The sequence below is a fragment of the Petromyzon marinus genome, chromosome 34 (assembly GCF_048934315.1).
Source record: "Petromyzon marinus isolate PM22_M1 ecotype Great Lakes invasive population chromosome 34, UKy_Petmar_22M1.pri1.0, whole genome shotgun sequence".
NCBI classification, from domain to species: Eukaryota; Metazoa; Chordata; class Hyperoartia; order Petromyzontiformes; family Petromyzontidae; genus Petromyzon; species Petromyzon marinus.
The window spans coordinates 9,008,861-9,026,405 of NC_133700.1; the positions used below are offsets into that span (position 1 = coordinate 9,008,861).

The 17,545-nt window shown below is 48.5% G+C and overlaps 1 protein-coding gene across 4 annotated transcripts in view; it reads right to left on the reverse strand.

Moving 5' to 3' along the window:
• LOC116948677 (integrin beta-1-like) overlaps window positions 1-17,545 on the reverse strand; it is a 51,194-nt gene that overhangs the window by 25,485 nt on the left and 8,164 nt on the right. Inside the window, exon 1 of one of the 4 annotated variants that reach the window (XM_076071696.1) lies at window positions 3,699-3,827. The exons of 2 other annotated variants lie outside the window; for them this stretch is intronic. The gene's annotated coding sequence lies outside the window, so the exon portion shown is untranslated. One more of the 4 variants, XM_076071695.1, reaches the window with a different exon arrangement.

Below are 17,545 nucleotides of genomic sequence, written 5' to 3' on the forward strand. Positions count from 1 at the left end.
GTCGAACAAAAACGGCGGTCGCCGCATCGAGCTCTTTCAGATGCGCGCTTCTGCGGCCGTCTGGAACGCTCTCCCTTTCGATATTAGGAAGCCAGTGGAGCTATGCACTTTTAAATCCGGATTGAAAACGCATCCCTTGAGAATTGCTTTTTGTGTTTAGTTTGTTGTCTTTCTCGCACACCTACGATTAGCAAAGTTCGCCGAGTACGGTGCAAAGGACGTTAAAAATACACACGTGCATTTACATTTACGCAATGGAACACAAAAACAACACAAAAAAAACAACTTCATCACGAACGCCAAAAGAGTCCGGATGCGGCAGCGCGCACACACACACACACAACGGTGGCCACAGCGTCGCCCACCAACGGTCTGCCGTCACCGCGGAACTGAGCATGCAAAGCCATTCCCCTTGAGGGTGTGGTAATATCAGCGGAGAACAATAACAACCACAATGTGGGAGACCAGCGGGGACTTGAAGAAGGGGGAACAGTTGTGGTGGCGGTGGCGCGCGGGGGGGGGGGGGGATGTGCTGATGCCATGACAAAGGGGGAAGGAAAAACGTATGATGAGGAACAATTCTAACGAGTCACAGCCCCAAGTGTCAGATAAGAACACTCATCTGATACGACAGTAATAGTTTAATAATACCGTAATGACGATAACCTCACGCACAAACAATCACAAAAGCTATGCTCTTCGCCTGTTTACAGCCCCGAGTCCGTGGGCACCATCACTCCCCGTGGGCACCATCACCCCCCGTGGGCACCATCACCCCGCGTGGGCACCATCACTCCCCGTGGGCACCATCACCCCCCGTGGGCACAATTACTCCCCGTGGGCATCATCACCCCCCGTGGGCACAATCACTCCCCGTGGGCACCATCACTCCCAGTGGGCACCATCACCCCCCGTGGGCACAATCATCCCCCGTGGGCACCATCACTTCCCGTGGGCACCATCACTCCCAGTGGGCACCATCACTCCCAGTGGGCACCATCACCCCCCGTGGGCACCATCACTCCCAGTGGGCACCATCACTCCCCGTGGGCACCATCACCCCCCGTGGGCACAATCATCCCCCGTGGGCACAATCACTCCCCGTGGGCACAATCACTCCCCGTGGGCACCATCACCCCCCGTGGGCACCATCACTCCCCGTGGGCACCATCACTCCCAGTGGGCACCATCACTCCCAGTGGGCACCATCACTCCCAGTGGGCACCATCACCCCCATCACTCCCCGTGGGCGCCATCACTCCCCGTGGGCACAATCACTCCCCGTGGGCACCATCACTCCTCCGTGGGCACCATCACTCCGAGAGGGCACCATCACTCCCCGTGGGCACCATCACCCCCCGTGGGCACCATCACCCCCCGTGGGCACCATCACTCCCAGTGGGCACCATCACTCCCAGTGGGCACCATCACTCCCATCACTCACCGTGGGCACCATCACTCCCCCGTGGGCACAATGACTCCCCTGTGGGCACAATCACTCCCCGTGGGCACAATCACTCCCCTGTGGGCACAATCACCCCCCGTGGGCACCATCACCCCCCGTGGGCACCATCACTCCCCGTAGGCACCATCACCCCCCGTGGGCACCATCACTCCCAGTGGGCACCATCACTCCCCGTGGGCACCATCACTCCCCGTGGGCACCATCACCCCGCGTGGGCACCATCACTCCCCGTGGGCACCATCACCCCGCGTGGGCACCATCACTCCCCGTGGGCACCATCACTCCCCGTGGGCACCATCACTCCCCGTGGGCACCATCACTCCCCGTGGGCACCATCACTCCCCGTGACCGCTCCAAAAAATAGATATGCATGCAAAATTCTAAGAATAAATTACGCTACTTCTTAAAATGAAACGTTTATTCCTGATACCATGTTGGCAGTCACCCAGGTCGCTCTTACAAATGAGACTCTCTCTGTCTCTTCAGTTCTCCCCAGGTTAAAACAAAACAAACTCGAAATTCGGCAGAAATGCACAAACGTGAATAACAAAAAACCCAACGCATTAATGAATAACACTTCCATAAACGGGGGGGGGGGCGGGGGTGGGAATATATAATATACACCATTTCAGGACATGGCCCTTGTTCAAAGCAAAGCAGGGCTGTTAAATAAAACATTAAAAACAGGCAACCTTTTTGGTAACTGCCCTTCTTCACAGCAGTGAATGACCATTTCCCAAAATATTGCCTTTATATACAGTTGTTTCTCCTCTCTTGTACTATTGACGGATGCGTTGAGTTTTTCTTGAAATGAAATAATTTCGAGAACCACTCGGCTATCCAACCGCAATGTTTGTATGTCGTTCGCTCGCAATCGGGGCGACCTATCGCCAAAGAATGCTGGGCGAACTGGCGAAACGGCATGGATCATCCGCGTAGCAAACCAAATTAACTCTAAACTAAACTATTTTTGTTTAAGAAGGTAAGGCCCACTGAGCATTATATAGCTCTTTTTTAGAAGCGACCTGGCCACAAATGATACCTCGACAAATTGGCTCGTGACGTGGAAAATTATCGCAACCAAATACTCTAAACACGTGTTTCTAAATACTCTAAACACGTTTTTCTAAATACTCTAAACACGTGTTTCTAAATACTCTAAACACGTGTTTCTAAATATGGAGGGGAAAAACTGGAGAACCCGGAGAAAAATCCACGTGACCACGGGGAGAGAAAACACGCCAACTTCAAATCTACAGCAGACGTCAGGGTCGGGATCGAACCCAGAACCTCCTGCATACCGTGCGAGGTAGTTAACATCTCACCAGGGGGAGAGAGACACGCAAACTTCAAATATACAGCAGACGTCAGGGTCGGGACGGAACCCAGGACCCTCCTGTACACCATACGAGGGAGTTAACATCGCCACCACGGCGCCCCAACACAACTCCACGGACGACGACGCCCCGCAGCCCGGCACGGGCTGGAGCGGCTCGAGAGCCTCCATGGAGAGCGGAGTCGCCCGCGTCCCTCGGGAGTGACGCGGGCAGTGCCATCGCGCACCACGCACCACGCATTCCTTCACCATATAGAGCGCATTGGTCGTTTCAAGTCGAAACTAACGACAAAACCAAATTTCCCGTGCGCGCACACACACACACACACAACCTTCCGCATCCCTCTAACCCCTTCCGACGGTGGTGGTGGGTGGTGGGTGGTGGGAGGTCAGCCACGAACCTTTTGTTTGTCGCCCCGTCCGAAGGAAAGTTGCAAGACGGAGTCGTAAAAAAAAAAAAGATCCACGGGTTTTCTGGTTTTAAATCTCTGTAATCCGTGGCACAAAGGCAAAACTCTCGCAGCCAAATGTCCCGAACAGCCCGGAGAGAGCGAGCGGGCACAGCTCACGCACGCAGTGCGAATCTAACGGAAAGGCATCCTCATCAGGCGCGCGCGCTCGCTCCAGATACGTTGGTGGTGACCTTTTCTGTGCCTCCTCCGCCACCCGCCAGTCACGCAACGGAACGCAAAGTTGAAAGAAGTCGGCCCCGGCGAGTCGGCTCTGGCAGCGGGAGAATGTGTGCGCGTGCGCGCGCGCGTGCGATGACCCTGCCGTGAGTGGGAGGACGGGGTGTGCGAGGGACGTGTGTGCGTGCGTGTGTGCGGCGAGAGACAGGGGAGAGGAAGAGAGGAAGAGAAGGGAGGGGGAGAGGCAGGCCGGGAGGCTTGGACTCACGAGAGACAGGCACTCCGGAGCAACCACCCTTCAGTAAGGCCCAACAGCTGATGGTGGGCGGCAGCATCACAAAGGAATGTGGGACGCCAGCCTCCACTGCTCCACTCACGGGCACGCGGTATTTGTGAAGAGGGGCAACCGACTGGCTCAGGCTATTTAAGGGATCGTTACAAATAGCCGGCACTGTCGTGCAGGCCTTGAACAGCGGTTCCGGTATGCTGCGCTCGAAAATACAAAAGTTTAAAAATATATTTAAAAAATGTTGGCCGGGTAGCTGTGTGCCGCTCTATCTGCGCGGCAACAAGAGACCGAGACAATCTTGAACCAGACTTCCGACGTGTTTTTTGGGTTGTCACCGATTGATGTCTGACGTCTTGCTTGCATTTGCCGGGGAGCATCTTCAGGAACTCGTGCAGAACAACGCACGGCACAAGCTACAAACGCATTGGAGAGCTAAATCCTCAAACACGTGGTTGATAAAAGTTTGCTAATACATTTTGTTGACTCATCACAGCCAAGTTCGGTCAAGGTGTCTCATTGCTCAGCAATGGGGCAATACTCATCTCTGTCCACACTGAGTCATTGGTGTAGCCTCCACATTCCCAGGGCGTGCGACAGTCGGTAGATGCGATGACCGCCGTTGACTTGCCCACGACAAAATCTCCCAAAAGTGCCCGATATCGGCGGCCAATTCGATGCTAAGCAGAGTGGAGCCTAGATAGTCCTTGGATGGGCAACCACCATGTATAACATAGGTGTCGCAGGCTGCAGCAATTGGGGTAGTGCATCAAAAGAACAAGTGTGATAAATATGAAGACGCTTTTTACCCTCTCTGGCAATACAACAGGAGGTGTTAGGATGTTCAAACACCAAATATAAACATTTTGCAAGGGACCAGTTACTGAATTAACCACACCCGGGAGGATGAGAGCGTGGGACAAACACGACGAAGATATATTCGTATTTTCCGCACTCTTATTCCGGTTGTGCTATTTCTTATCATGCGATGGGACGGTGCCAATTCAGAACTGCCGCAGTACAGCATCGCACCACTCCCATGTAAAAGTACAGCTTACAGTAGCAGGTGGATGTCAGAGATTCACTTGTGGGGTGGGCCGAGCTTTTGTGAGCTCCCGACGAAACGACGTACAGAACGGTCAAAGTTTTGCTTTCTTTTTAACATTTATCTGGTTTTCTGATAAAACTAAAATGAATTGGCATATGGCCCAACGTGACAACTTGATATCATTGGCTCTGTTAGGTGGTGGAGGGTTACAGGGCTGCTGTGGTGGCGGGATGTTAACTACTTCACCTGGTATACAGGATGTCGTGGGTTCAACCCTGATATTTGGGGTTTGCATGTTCTCCCCGTGGTCATGTGGATTTTTATCCGGGTCCTCCCGCTTTTTCCCTTTACATTTATAAACATGCTTCTAGTCTTCGGTGAGATAAATTTCAGCGCAATAAGCCACTTCGTTGAGCTATCATTTGTGGCCAGGTCACTTCTGAAAAACAGCTATATAGCTCAGTGGGCCTTACCCAGTAAAATAAAATAGTTTAGTGTAGTTTATAGTAACAAAAAATACATTATACCTATGCAATGGTCTATCCCTAAAGAAACTAATTATGAACCATAGCAAAATTAGTCGTGAGACCCTACATATAAATATGAATTCTGAGCTCATTTTCAAGTGATATCTGATCCAAACACTACAAAAGGGGGAGAGAGCGCTGCACGCTGCAACAAACAAATCTTCACGGCACGACAACCTAACTAAACTGTATTACTCCCGACGGCTAGAATTTATAGCCAAAGTTCAGAACCAAATCTAAAAGTAATAGGTTTTAATTTGTGTACGCAGCAATTGGTGACTGCACCAATCAACCCATTGAACTTCGAGCATCCGGTTTTAATCTCGGTTTGGTGGCTGAGACCCGGAGTCAAACCCTATGGTCGCAGGCGCGGTGGCTCAGCACTCTAAACCACCGGAGCCCGCCCCCCCCAACCCCCCTAGCCACTTACCACCCTATCGGGAATTGAACCCGCTGCTTTTTTTGGTCAAGAGTCGAGCATTCGAACTTAAGCAACCACGAGGGCAGTTTTGTTCGGTTGACTCGCTCTGCTCAAAAGTGAATTGTTGAAAAACTTAGGTCGCAATAAACGGAACTCAATCGGCCTTGAGACCTTCAAGGTAGATCCAGGGATGTTGTGTTCAAGCAATCGCCACTGGCAATGAGGTCCCATAGGTTCACAGATTAAATGCTATTTCCTTCCGGAGGTTAAACAAAGCTCCTGAAGCTAATTATTTATTTGAATTATACTGTAATTTCACCAGAACACTGGGCTCTATCGCGGAGGTTCAAGGCTATACTGTAGCTGAAAAACTCATTAATACTCAATCTTGATTTGAAGCTTTCGTGACTGCAGGAATCCCAACTCGTTGGTTCTTTCGGTAAAGTCATCACGTAGGTATAAAATAAAATAAATCACGACGTTTCGGGCGCAACACAAGCGTCCATCATCAGGTGGTAAAAAGTATGGTCTGCTGCCGAGGCAGACTGCTTTAAAATACTCGTATCCGCATGTCCTTCACCAACGCTCGCCGACCAGCGCGGCGAAGTATGGTCAAATAACTCCCACCAGCCGCGCAGTTGCAAGGGAGGCCCTCGTAGACCATTTCACTGACGCATCATCGTCCATGGTCTATCCACCACTGCTGGATAAAGGTTTCCCTCATGCCACCATCATCTCTCACGATCCTGCGATACAATTATCAACCTGGCACCGTCAGAAGAACCGGCGTCATATCTCCACCTCCTCGGACGCGTTCCATTTTCATCTCGTCAAGGAGCACAAACCATCAAGCAAACTCCGGCGGTCATCATCGCAGACGGTCACTGCGTCGTGCGCTTTAAGATGCGCGTCTGCGACAGTCTGGAACGTTCTTTCTTTCGATATTAGGAAGACACTGGAGCTAAGCACTTTTAAATCTAGATTGAAAACTCACTTCCTTAGAACTCCTTTACTGTGTTTAATTTGTTTCGCATGGTTAGTTACGTATGGTGCAAAAGAAGATCAACATACATACATTCCTTGGTTGTACATGCCCAACAATGTATCCGCTGCATTCACCAGTTATCAGTAAATAAAGTGGAACTTCTTTTTATCTCCACTGATACAAAGGGGCATTGTTGGATGGATGTATTATCTGCCAATCTGCATATTTCAATGATCTTATTTTTCATGAAGAAGGGCGGATGGTGGAAATTAAATAGATTTTGCCGGTAGTATCTGAAAAGCAGCGTCAAACATTTTTCAGACACGTCGCTGATGCCCATGTTTCGCACTCTACAAGTTCCGTGCAGGATTTGCACCTTCACGCGCATTATGGGACGCGTGTTTACACAGCTTGCGGGGTTTAAAGCTCTTACCCGTGGATAAAGTGCCGATATTAGGAAGAATCATTGCGTGGCTAAGTGCTAGATGTGCGGATCGATTCGGGGTAACGGACAATCGACATAGCAGCTAGCAGGCGGATGGCTGAGGGCACAGTGCATTGCGTTACTCGTTTCCCATGAGTTTATTGCTTGGAGCAAGCAGGAAGCAGTCGAGGGCTGCCCACGCAAGAGGTAGGCTGACGGCATAGAGGAGGAGTTGGAAGAGAAGAACGTCGGTCCAGGGCGGTGGTTCTCAAACGTGTTTGGCCCGAGGACCACCCGGCCGATACAAACATTTCCATGGACCACCCCCAGTATCCCCCCCCCTCCGCCCACCCCTGGTGACAAAACACATTCACTTCTCTCTCAAAGTACCAGGAATACAAAATTATTCATATTATCGGTACATTTTTTATGCAGCTTTAAGGATTTGTTTATGTGGGGGGGGGGGGGGGAGCATTTAGATCTTAGGGCTATGGTAGTTTACCCAATACGAAGCCAAAGCCAATACGAGGACAGGGGCGACGGCGCGTTAGTAACACGCGTCCGTGCGGGAATTATTCAAAAGCTCGGCAGGAGAACCTGCAAGTTGAAAGGAGGCGGTCAGATGCGGTCGAGTGTGATGAACGCTTTGGCAGCGGATTCAAAATCCGTCTTGGTACAGTCCAAGCACGGTAACGGCCACACCTTTTTTTGTGGCCTAGAGATGCGCCCCACGAGGAGACGCGCGGCTTCGGACGTTAACCCCAACGAAGGCGACTGTGGCCTATTTTACTTGCGGGGGACCCGGAGGTCGCCGTTTGTCTTCACACTCACAACGGTCACCGTTTGGCGGGGGGTGGTGCAGTGTGTGTGGGGGGGGGGCGTTGCGTTTCAGAGTGAAATGGGGAACACAATGGACCAACGGAGAAAAATGGAACACGTGTGCCCCACTTTCAAGTTGCATGACAATTGCCCCCCCCACCCTTCCCCGGTACTGTTGGAAGGGAGGAATCAACTGCCAGCTGGTTATTCCGATGGGTCAGTACGCTTTGCCATCGAAGGCATGCGGCTTCGCTCGGTTGACCACTTCCCCCCAAAAATTGCTCAGCTCATAAATGCACGCATTGAGTGACACGTGCAAGATTTGCCGACAGTATAATTCGCGTGCGAACTGACGATCGTTTGGGGGCACAATTACGGTCATGTCTATGCTTACAACCAGATAACTCCGTAGAAAAGACGTTTCAAATGGACATCCCGAAAAACGACAGCCCAGATTGCGAGCAGTTTCACTGCCAGCGCAGGTTCAGCCTCAATGTATTAATATCGCAAAGTCTCGTCGCAACGAATACTTATAAATGTACAATTCCCATTATCAGTGAACCAAGTAATTCACCTTCCCTTGTAATGCGACACTCAAGCCACTAGAAAGCAGAGAATGCCCAAGACTGTTTACTAGTTTTGCATGTAATCGATGCATGTAAACCGTGCACGCACACTCTGAAACTAAACAACCACCACAGGGGGGGCAAAAACATTTAAAATATATTCTCAAATCTAATCGGGACCGTGAATTAGTGACAATTCATGGAGTCGTGGAGGGGGTGAACCAAATAGTTACATGATCACATGATGCCTGGATGCTGACCATTCGGTGTAATGGTTAGCATACTGGACTTGCAATCCAGAGCTCTCTGCTTAGTTTCCATGTCCCTACGATGCAGTTGAAATAATAAGCACATTTATTAAATATTCCCCCACCCACCACCCCCAAGTCTCTGTACACACAGCAGTGCAAACGATTACACCACACAGTCAGTCGACTGGCATTTCACAAAAAATGGGATTTAGTGTGGGTACTCCGACCTCTTCTGAAACATGTGGGCAGCGTGGGAGAGCAGGCCTAACTACTCCCTAGAGCAGGGGTCGGCAACCTGCGGCTCTTTCCCGACTGCTTCGTGATGTCATTCATTAAGGACCAGAGTCTCGTATTCACCACAACGGCGTTCCGACCCGTGAGTTTTATTTTTACCGAATTCTAAAGAAATGGCTCTTCCTGTTATTTTGGTCGCCGACCCCAGCTCGAGAGGGCGGGCTCTTCAACTTGGTCGAGCAGAGGCTTTTCAGCCAGCAAAGCGATTTCAGGATGGCACTTTTACCTTTTATTTTTTTGTTGCTGTTGTTGTTGCTGCTTTGCCCGCTCTACAGGGCGTGTCTCTGTATTCTCAGGACAGAGGACGCATCCTGCCTGACCTTTCGCGACGACAGCAGTGACTTTTCCCCGCGCTCCGACAAGTGCGGGACAGTTTACATTCAGCTGGCCCACACGTCACCGCGCGGTTTACACACAAAGAGTCTTTTTTGCGGTGGAAACAGCTTTGCGATTGGATTTTTTTTGGCTTTTAAACTTTCCACGAGAAATTTACTTCGAGCGAGCCAAACGGCGGAAACATTTCATTCTTCCAGCGGTACGCTCTCCGTCGCCGAGCGATTAGTCCTCGCCTTATAAGTGCACACTCCGTGTGTCGTCTGTGCCTCTGGCCGCTTTGCGAACAGCCGCATGGCGCGCGGGCGCGGCTGCGGGTGCAGCGGTGGCTGAGCAGCGATGCTCACAACAACGAGCGGAGCACCGGACGGTTAAAATTCAGCAAGTTGGCAGGGTAGGTGGGCACAGCTGGTGCATCTGCTAGTCATCTCAGTCGGTCAACCCATGCATGGCACCTGGGTGTGTCCCGTGATATCCTGTCAGCGAGCCTTCAATGCTTCACATGGCCTTGAAGTGCACCTGGCCTGGCACAGGCACCGGTTAACGCGCTGCGCTATGAACCCGGCGACCAGAGTTCAATTACCGCTCACGGCCACCGACACCAGTGATGATTATCTGAACCGGTCCTGGGCCTCTCCCCTAAGTTAACTCAGCCTCAAATGAGTACCTGCTGCGGTGTGTAAACATCGCCACTGGGGAGACAAAGGCGGCCGGGCATGGTGCTGGCCACCCACCTTCTCATGTGCCGTGTTGGCATTCATAGGTGCTCGTTAACAGCACTTGCCCAAAACGTCTGTTCAGGCTATAAAGGGGAGATCTTTGTGTTTTTGCAGGGAAGGATGAGTCACACCCGAAATTGCTGCTCTGGACACAACCGATCATTGTTATCCCAGTGGTAAATAATAAAATAAATTATACTGACCCATGAATCCCTGCAGGCACGCCTGCACAGACATTAAGCCTATAACAGAATGCACACGGGGCCTAGATGACTTACAGTCGTTTGCCAATCCACCACTGGATGAAAGCCTCCCCACGCCATGTCAGTGATTGGTGGGGGAGCTTGCAAGACCATACTTCACCAGACTGGTCAGTGCAGGTTGGCGAAGACATGGCGATCACAGGAACAGTCGGTATATCACAAGCCACTGATGTCAGTCGCAGACAGGAATTGAACTTGGGTTACCTGGTTTAAACCAGAGTGCAATAACCATTGCGCCACTGATCAACCGCAAAAGGGACAAATGCTAGAACTCGTTTAAAGTGTAATCAAGGCCACCTCCAAAACTGCAAATACGGAGCCAGATATAGCTATGGTAACAGCAGCCATAAAGACAAGGAACAACCATGTGAACAGAACTTGACTTAAAGCTTTCGTGACTGCAGGAATTAATATTCTTTGGGTCACATAGATAGGTTCAAAGAAAAAACGATGATGTTTAGATCGCAACACAAGCGGTCGTCATCAGGATCAGGATGACGACCTATCTCCATGACTTTACCGAAAGACTCAAAGAACAACCATGTGAACATTAAAAAGAGTCACATTTTCACCGAACGCAAGCGCAATTATACAGAACTGTGCCTGCAAGGGATATCTGGTCATTCACACCCAATCACAGACACTTCAGTGACAGGGCCAGTACCTGACCGCTATATGTGTGTGCTGTCTTTTATTATGTTGCGGTTGACATTCAACAACTCACACGGCCGGGCAATAACATGAATTGTCGTCGCTCTTCAGGGTCGTGAATTTATTCCATAATTGATTGTCCCATCTTCTTTTTACACGCTTTCATTTAACTCACTGTTGTTGTTGTATCCTCAAATCTTGTACCTCAATTTTAACCCACTTCCCAATGTGGTATCGACTGCAAACTTGGTATACTTATGTCATACTGATGACAATACTATATTCTATCATAAAAAAATTAAACAATCGTTTTTATATGTTATGTTTCGGCGTGGGTCTAATTGTCGACGGTAAACTGACGTTGGCTGTAAATGACCACGGTCACCTTACGTACTGGCAAGCTTCGGGGCCACTTCCTGGAGTCGTGGAGGTCTTCCATTACTAGTACATTTGATAGAATCGTGTTTTAAAAAACTTTTTTTTAAATATTACTTATTACATTGGGGTAAATATTGCCCGAACGGCCGTAGGTAAGGGTCAGGTTAATCAGTTAAGTAGAATAAATAAACCCCCCCAAAAAAAACAATTCTAACACCTGATTTTTATGCATGTATTGCGAGCTTAGGAATTGATATTAATCGATGCATAATTAAAACCGCCACTATGTGATATACAATCTGTGGAAAGCAACGCATATTGAATGTACGATGGTATTTTTTCGTATATAATCGCCATTTACTTGAATGCAAGGTAATTGTAAAATTTATGGGATGGATAAAAATGTATAAGACCTTCCCAAAGCCTCTACCCTCTTAAATAGGATAAAAAAATACATATATAAACTCTATGTACTTGCAAAAAACACATCCTTAAAAGTGTGAACTGTACGTGGTTTATATACTGTCGAATAAAATGCATTTGGAATTCGGAGAATGAAGTGTTTAGTCCGCATAAGCTCCATGCAATGGATTCCATCCAATGTCAGACCAACGCAACCAGATCGCCACTGCAAAAACAATTCATTCATCACAGCACACGGTAAGCGACCCAACTCATTGATAATTACGATTGTAAAACGGCGCGTTACTTCTCTTCCTTATTTTTATTAATTAAAAACAAACTTTCCTCCCGATTCAATCCCGATTGTGCTTTTGGCGGCACGTTTGGATCCACGGTGGCAAGATGTTAACTACCTCGCCTGGAATACAGGAGGCCACCGGTTCGATCCCGACCGTGACAACTGTACATTTGGAGTTTGCCGCGCAAAATGTTCTCCGAGTCCTCCGGTTTTTCACTCCACATTTACAAACATGCGTTTAGTCTTTGGTGCAATTAATTTCCAAGTAATAAGCCACTTCGTTGGGCCAGGTCACTTCTGAAAAACAGCTGTATCGCACAGTGGGCCTTACCTGGTAATATAAAAATAGTAGTAGTAGGATCCCTTTGTTCAGATCCCTTGACAGGGCCATGCAACCGTTTGTGTTGCAGAACGGCCCGTGGAAGCGAACATCACAGACCTACATCCGAGATCCCTTCTGGCTCACAAAGTCAGAAGCAACACCTTCCCAATAGCCCGGCCACAGAGAGTAATGTTAACGGCATGATGGTCAAAATCGTTATTTTGAAACCTCAGAATTGGAATTTAGCCCAATGAAGTGCGAAACCAAATTTTATACGATGTCTTTTGTGTGTGTGCAGCCATTGCTGACTGAGTTGAGACCATTAACTTACTCCACTTAAGAACCAAGTTCATGCACAGGTGGCTGAAACCCCGGATTCAAGCCCAGGACCTTGGTGTAAACTCGGCACTCTGACCTCTGAGACACCAGACCACGCTTCACTTCGCTTCCAAACAGAAACCCAGCAACACATGTTGGTATTGCCCTGCAGAACCAATGAACCATACATGCCAAATCGACTGGAAGTAAGCAGACCGCCAGGCTACAGTCACCCACGCACATAGTGGATAGTCAAAAGCGCTGCGTGGTACATTTCTGAGTGCCCTATATGCATAACTAGCTTTACTACCCGGCTTCGCCCAGGACTTGGATTCACCACGCCCGGCCGCCTTTGTCTCCCCAGTGGCGATGTTCAAACACCGCACCAGTTACTCGTTTGAGGCCGAGTCGACCTAGGGGAGGCCCAGGACCGGTTCAAATAATCGGTTCAAATAATCGGTTCAAATAATCGTCATCGGTGGTGGCTGAGCGGGAATCGAACTCGGGTCGCCGGGTTCGTAGCGCAGCGCGCCAACCACTACACTACCGCTCCTCTCACACGCGCACGCGCGTCCATAGGTACACATACACGCGCTTGCTGCAGACACACACACAACTTTCAGGGTGCGTACGGCAGTAAACGACTGAAACAATAAAGCAATGCTGCTGCGAAGAACGCCTTAGACCTGCAACACATTTGTATTTCACTTTACCCGCGATCAGCAAGCACACTCCGTTACGCTTCCGCACACGGGTCACATGACAGAGATGTGACGTCACAGCTCACTTGCCGTGCAAAATAGATGCATTATTGCGCCCCCCCCCCGCCAAAATACAAAAGTTTATTTTTATAATTTTTGCATGGTGTACAGTCTGGAAAGTACCCACATGGCAAATTTCAAGTTTGTTGCATGTCGGGAAGCACGCTAAACATTTTGAACAGACACACACAATCACAAATTTCCCTTTTTTATATATATAGACAAACCGAGTCACACTTTCCACACCCAAAATTTGAGTCACTTCTGAATTGCAACGCAGAACACGCTGGGAGCTTTTTCAGGAAGTGAAGCTGCGAAACATCGGACATCCCGCCAGACAAACCCAGGCGCAACCAGAAACACATGAGAGAGCTGTACGGCACAGCAGCAGAAAAAAACCCTCCCCAGTATCAAATACCCAATAGGCTAAGAATTCACGAAACAAGTGTTTGTAATAATACGGATATGTCCATGCGGAATTATTCTGGGCAACAGTGCGGAGTGCAGTAAGAGCCAATGTTGTACTGTTCTATGTTCCCCACCTTCACCAACCCCCACTGGCCAGCGCGATGAAGTATGGTCAAATAAACCCCCACGCTCCGCACGGCGTAGGCAGATCCTCATCCAACAGTGGATTTCGAAAAGGGCTGTACATGAACATTTATATGCATTTAATTCACAAGCTCTATGTAAATTAACAATGGAAACGTTTTCAATGACACATCTTACAACAAAAAAGTATGCTTAATGTTGCAATGTTATTGCGTAGTGTTTTTCAAGAGTAGCCACGCTCTGGTGATGTTTTTTTCTGTTATGGTGACTTGTCCCTTGACCACTGACATTCCACCCAGTGCTCAGACTCTGAAGACTATTTCGCAAGAGTGACCCCTGTGCTTTGAGGTTTAAACCCTGGGAATAAATGGTCAATTTATCACGGTCAGAGGCTAGTAACCAGGTCTCGTGAAATTAGAATAGTTTTTTGGGGTAACATCACCGTAAGATTTTTTTAACTAAAAAATTTAAACTGTTTTATTTTACCAGGTAAGGCCCACTGAGCTATGTAGCTCTTTTTCAGAAGCGACCTGGCCACAATTGATAGCTCAACAAAGTGGCTTATCGCGTGGAAATTTATAGCAGCAGCCAAATACTCTAAACGCAAGTTTCGAACGAACGATGGGCATGGTTCTTGCAAATGACGGCTCAGCATTGACTTTCTTTTGCTGTTGGGCTGTTGTAAAATAAAAACACCTGCATTGCAATAACCACCGTTTCTTTTCCCTTCCATGCAAGAGTTGAGAACGCAGTGAACCTCTCCTTTGATCTGTATACTAGGGTTGTCACCTCGGAGGTGTACCAATCTGGGACATGCAGTGGGAAGAAAAATATCTCACAATAATCACAAGAGGGGGGAACTTCATGTACACGTATTGCCTTCAGTGGTGTAATATTAGACGACTGACAAAAAAACACTGGCACTGTTAATGTCCTGGGAAGACTTACACATGTCCCAGGAAGGCTACCTTAAAAAAAGATGACCCTGAGAAATACAAAACAGGTGGCAAACCTCTCTGTACACCCCCCAGGGCTTAGCTGTTTTTTTATGAACATTCTCCCAGGTCGCTAGCGGACTGTGTAGTAGGTGGCATGCGATTATTAGCCACTGGCATAGCCAGAGATGTAGTGTGCCAGATGCAGATATTTTTTTTTCCAGGTCACCGACCTAAAAAAAAAATTCAGGCCGGCGTTTATTCGTCATCCATTCTTCCTATTATCTCAGAATCTGCACGGACAACAGGAGTGGCCCTGGAAATGGAAGAAATTTAGTTTTTGCTATCCATATAAAACATACCATCAAGGTCTGCTAGGAATGCCAAGTTCTAGACCTGAAACAATTCCCTACCTCACCAGCACCCGAGCCCTCACCTTGCTATTTTAATTGTAATGATTTGCGATCAGAATTTAAATTAATTGATATTATATGGGGGGGGGGGGCAGCCACAAGTGGTTGCAGGTCATGTGATCCCACACTTCCCCCACGTTGGTCATTGCTGGTGAATGAACGTGGGGAGCCAAAATGTGGGGGCATAGTAAAGTCTGCTGCTCGCCACGTAGCCCTGCAACCAACCCAGAGCAAACAGCTGTGCATGAAACTTTCTTTATTACTGCTTTTTTGTAGTTTGTTGTACCTCCCCCCACACCTCCAGTTAGCACGGTTGGCTATGTACGGTACGAAAGAAGTTCAACATACATATATACATGGTGGCCACCCATTCAAGCACTATTCAGGCTAAACCCTGCTTAACTTCTGAGGTCTGATGAGATCGGGTGCTTTCCGGGTGAACGGCTGTACTTTACAAACAATTTAATTGCAACTTTCAGTCAAAACACGACATCCTGATTACAAATATGAAATCCGCTTTCAGATCAGATAAACAAACATGTTTAGAAAACTAAAAATACCCGTTACACGGGCACCGAGTCGTGGGCTGTCCTTTATCGCGCTAAACACGGCCATCATTACACCCGTTTTAACGTCAATGAATGTCCGTGTTTTTCTGCTTGTAATTTTTTTCTCTCTTCCTGCCACGATCCGGTGAGGAATGTTTGGCAACAGCTTTCGTCGTGGTACAGCGATAGGAGGGAGAGTCCGTGGCGACACTAGGCATGAGCAAACCAAGAATAAACTTAGGGCCCACGATCCATAAAACCAAAAATTGGGATGAAGCAAATATCAGCTCAAACTCAAATCCTAATAAACATCATCATGATCATCAGACATGGTCAATCTATGTTTGGATGAAGACCTCCCCCCAAACCACCGCCACCTCTCATGATCCTGCGATGCAATAATCCACCCAGCAGCTGCACACAAAATTATTTAACCGCTCCATCTCAATGGTGCACGTCCTCTCGGACATAATAATAACAAGCAAATCACAGCAACATTAAAAAAAATATCCATTTCATCTCTCTCATCTGTCTTGTCCCGAATGTCCCCTCTTCTTCTCATCTCACCACATCGACATTTGTGTCTACATTGCTCTTATCTCACTACTTTCATAACTCTCGTCCACATCTCTTCTGTCATCCCAATAGGACTGTAAACATCCAAAACGGGAGGCGGGGGGCCTACAAAAGAAAAATTCTGCTGACCCCCCCCCCGCCGCCCCCAATGGGCTAGCACCAACACCAGGGCAGGGTGGCGCGGGCTATATTTGTGTGCGTGCCGTTCGGGCTGGTTTTAGTGGGGCGTGCGGCGTGCCTAACCTTATTTGGTGACTGCTCCGAGCGCAACTAAGGACCTCACACCGAGCGCCCGCCGGTTCTGTTGGCGCGCAGTGCGATGAGTTTGAAGTTCGCAAGTGGGCGCGGATAACGCTAGGGGACGACGCCGGGCGACCGGCTTGTTTTTACTTCTCGCTAATCCTTTAAGAAAGTCCTGGCGAGTGAGCTCAACCCCACGGAGCCTCCCGTGCAGAGACATGGATTGATGGCATTCCATAGATTAACGGCGAGAGCAAAGATATTACTTAATAAAGGGTTTTACAAGTCCTGTCGTGTAAAGTGCAAACATGAATTAGTTGTGTTTCACAACAAAAAGAAACATCCTAAATATGTAATGGTTAGGAAGGTATCATTGCAAGATATCTTATAAAGGTGGCCAACAGGCTTATTATTGCAAGGGAAATTATTATATCTGATGTTCATTCATCCAAGCACACTTCGGACATCTTCAACAAAACTATAAAATGCTTAAACAAATCTCTACGGAACTCACCATCCAACTTACCGATTCCGGCGTTGAGAAATGTAGAGCCTTTGGGCAAAATGAGCGCAGAGAAATTAACGGTGCATTATGTACCAGCGGGAAGGAGTGGTGAGGCAGTGGTTTTAGCGTGCTGCACTACGAACCGAGCAAGCCGAGTTCAATTCCTGGCCACATGTTGAACTTATCGATGTTTAATTGATTTCGCACTGCGAGTAGACAACCACATCTCGCATCAGTAGCGAGTGATATAGAATCGGAATCCTTATTCATTCTGGAGGAA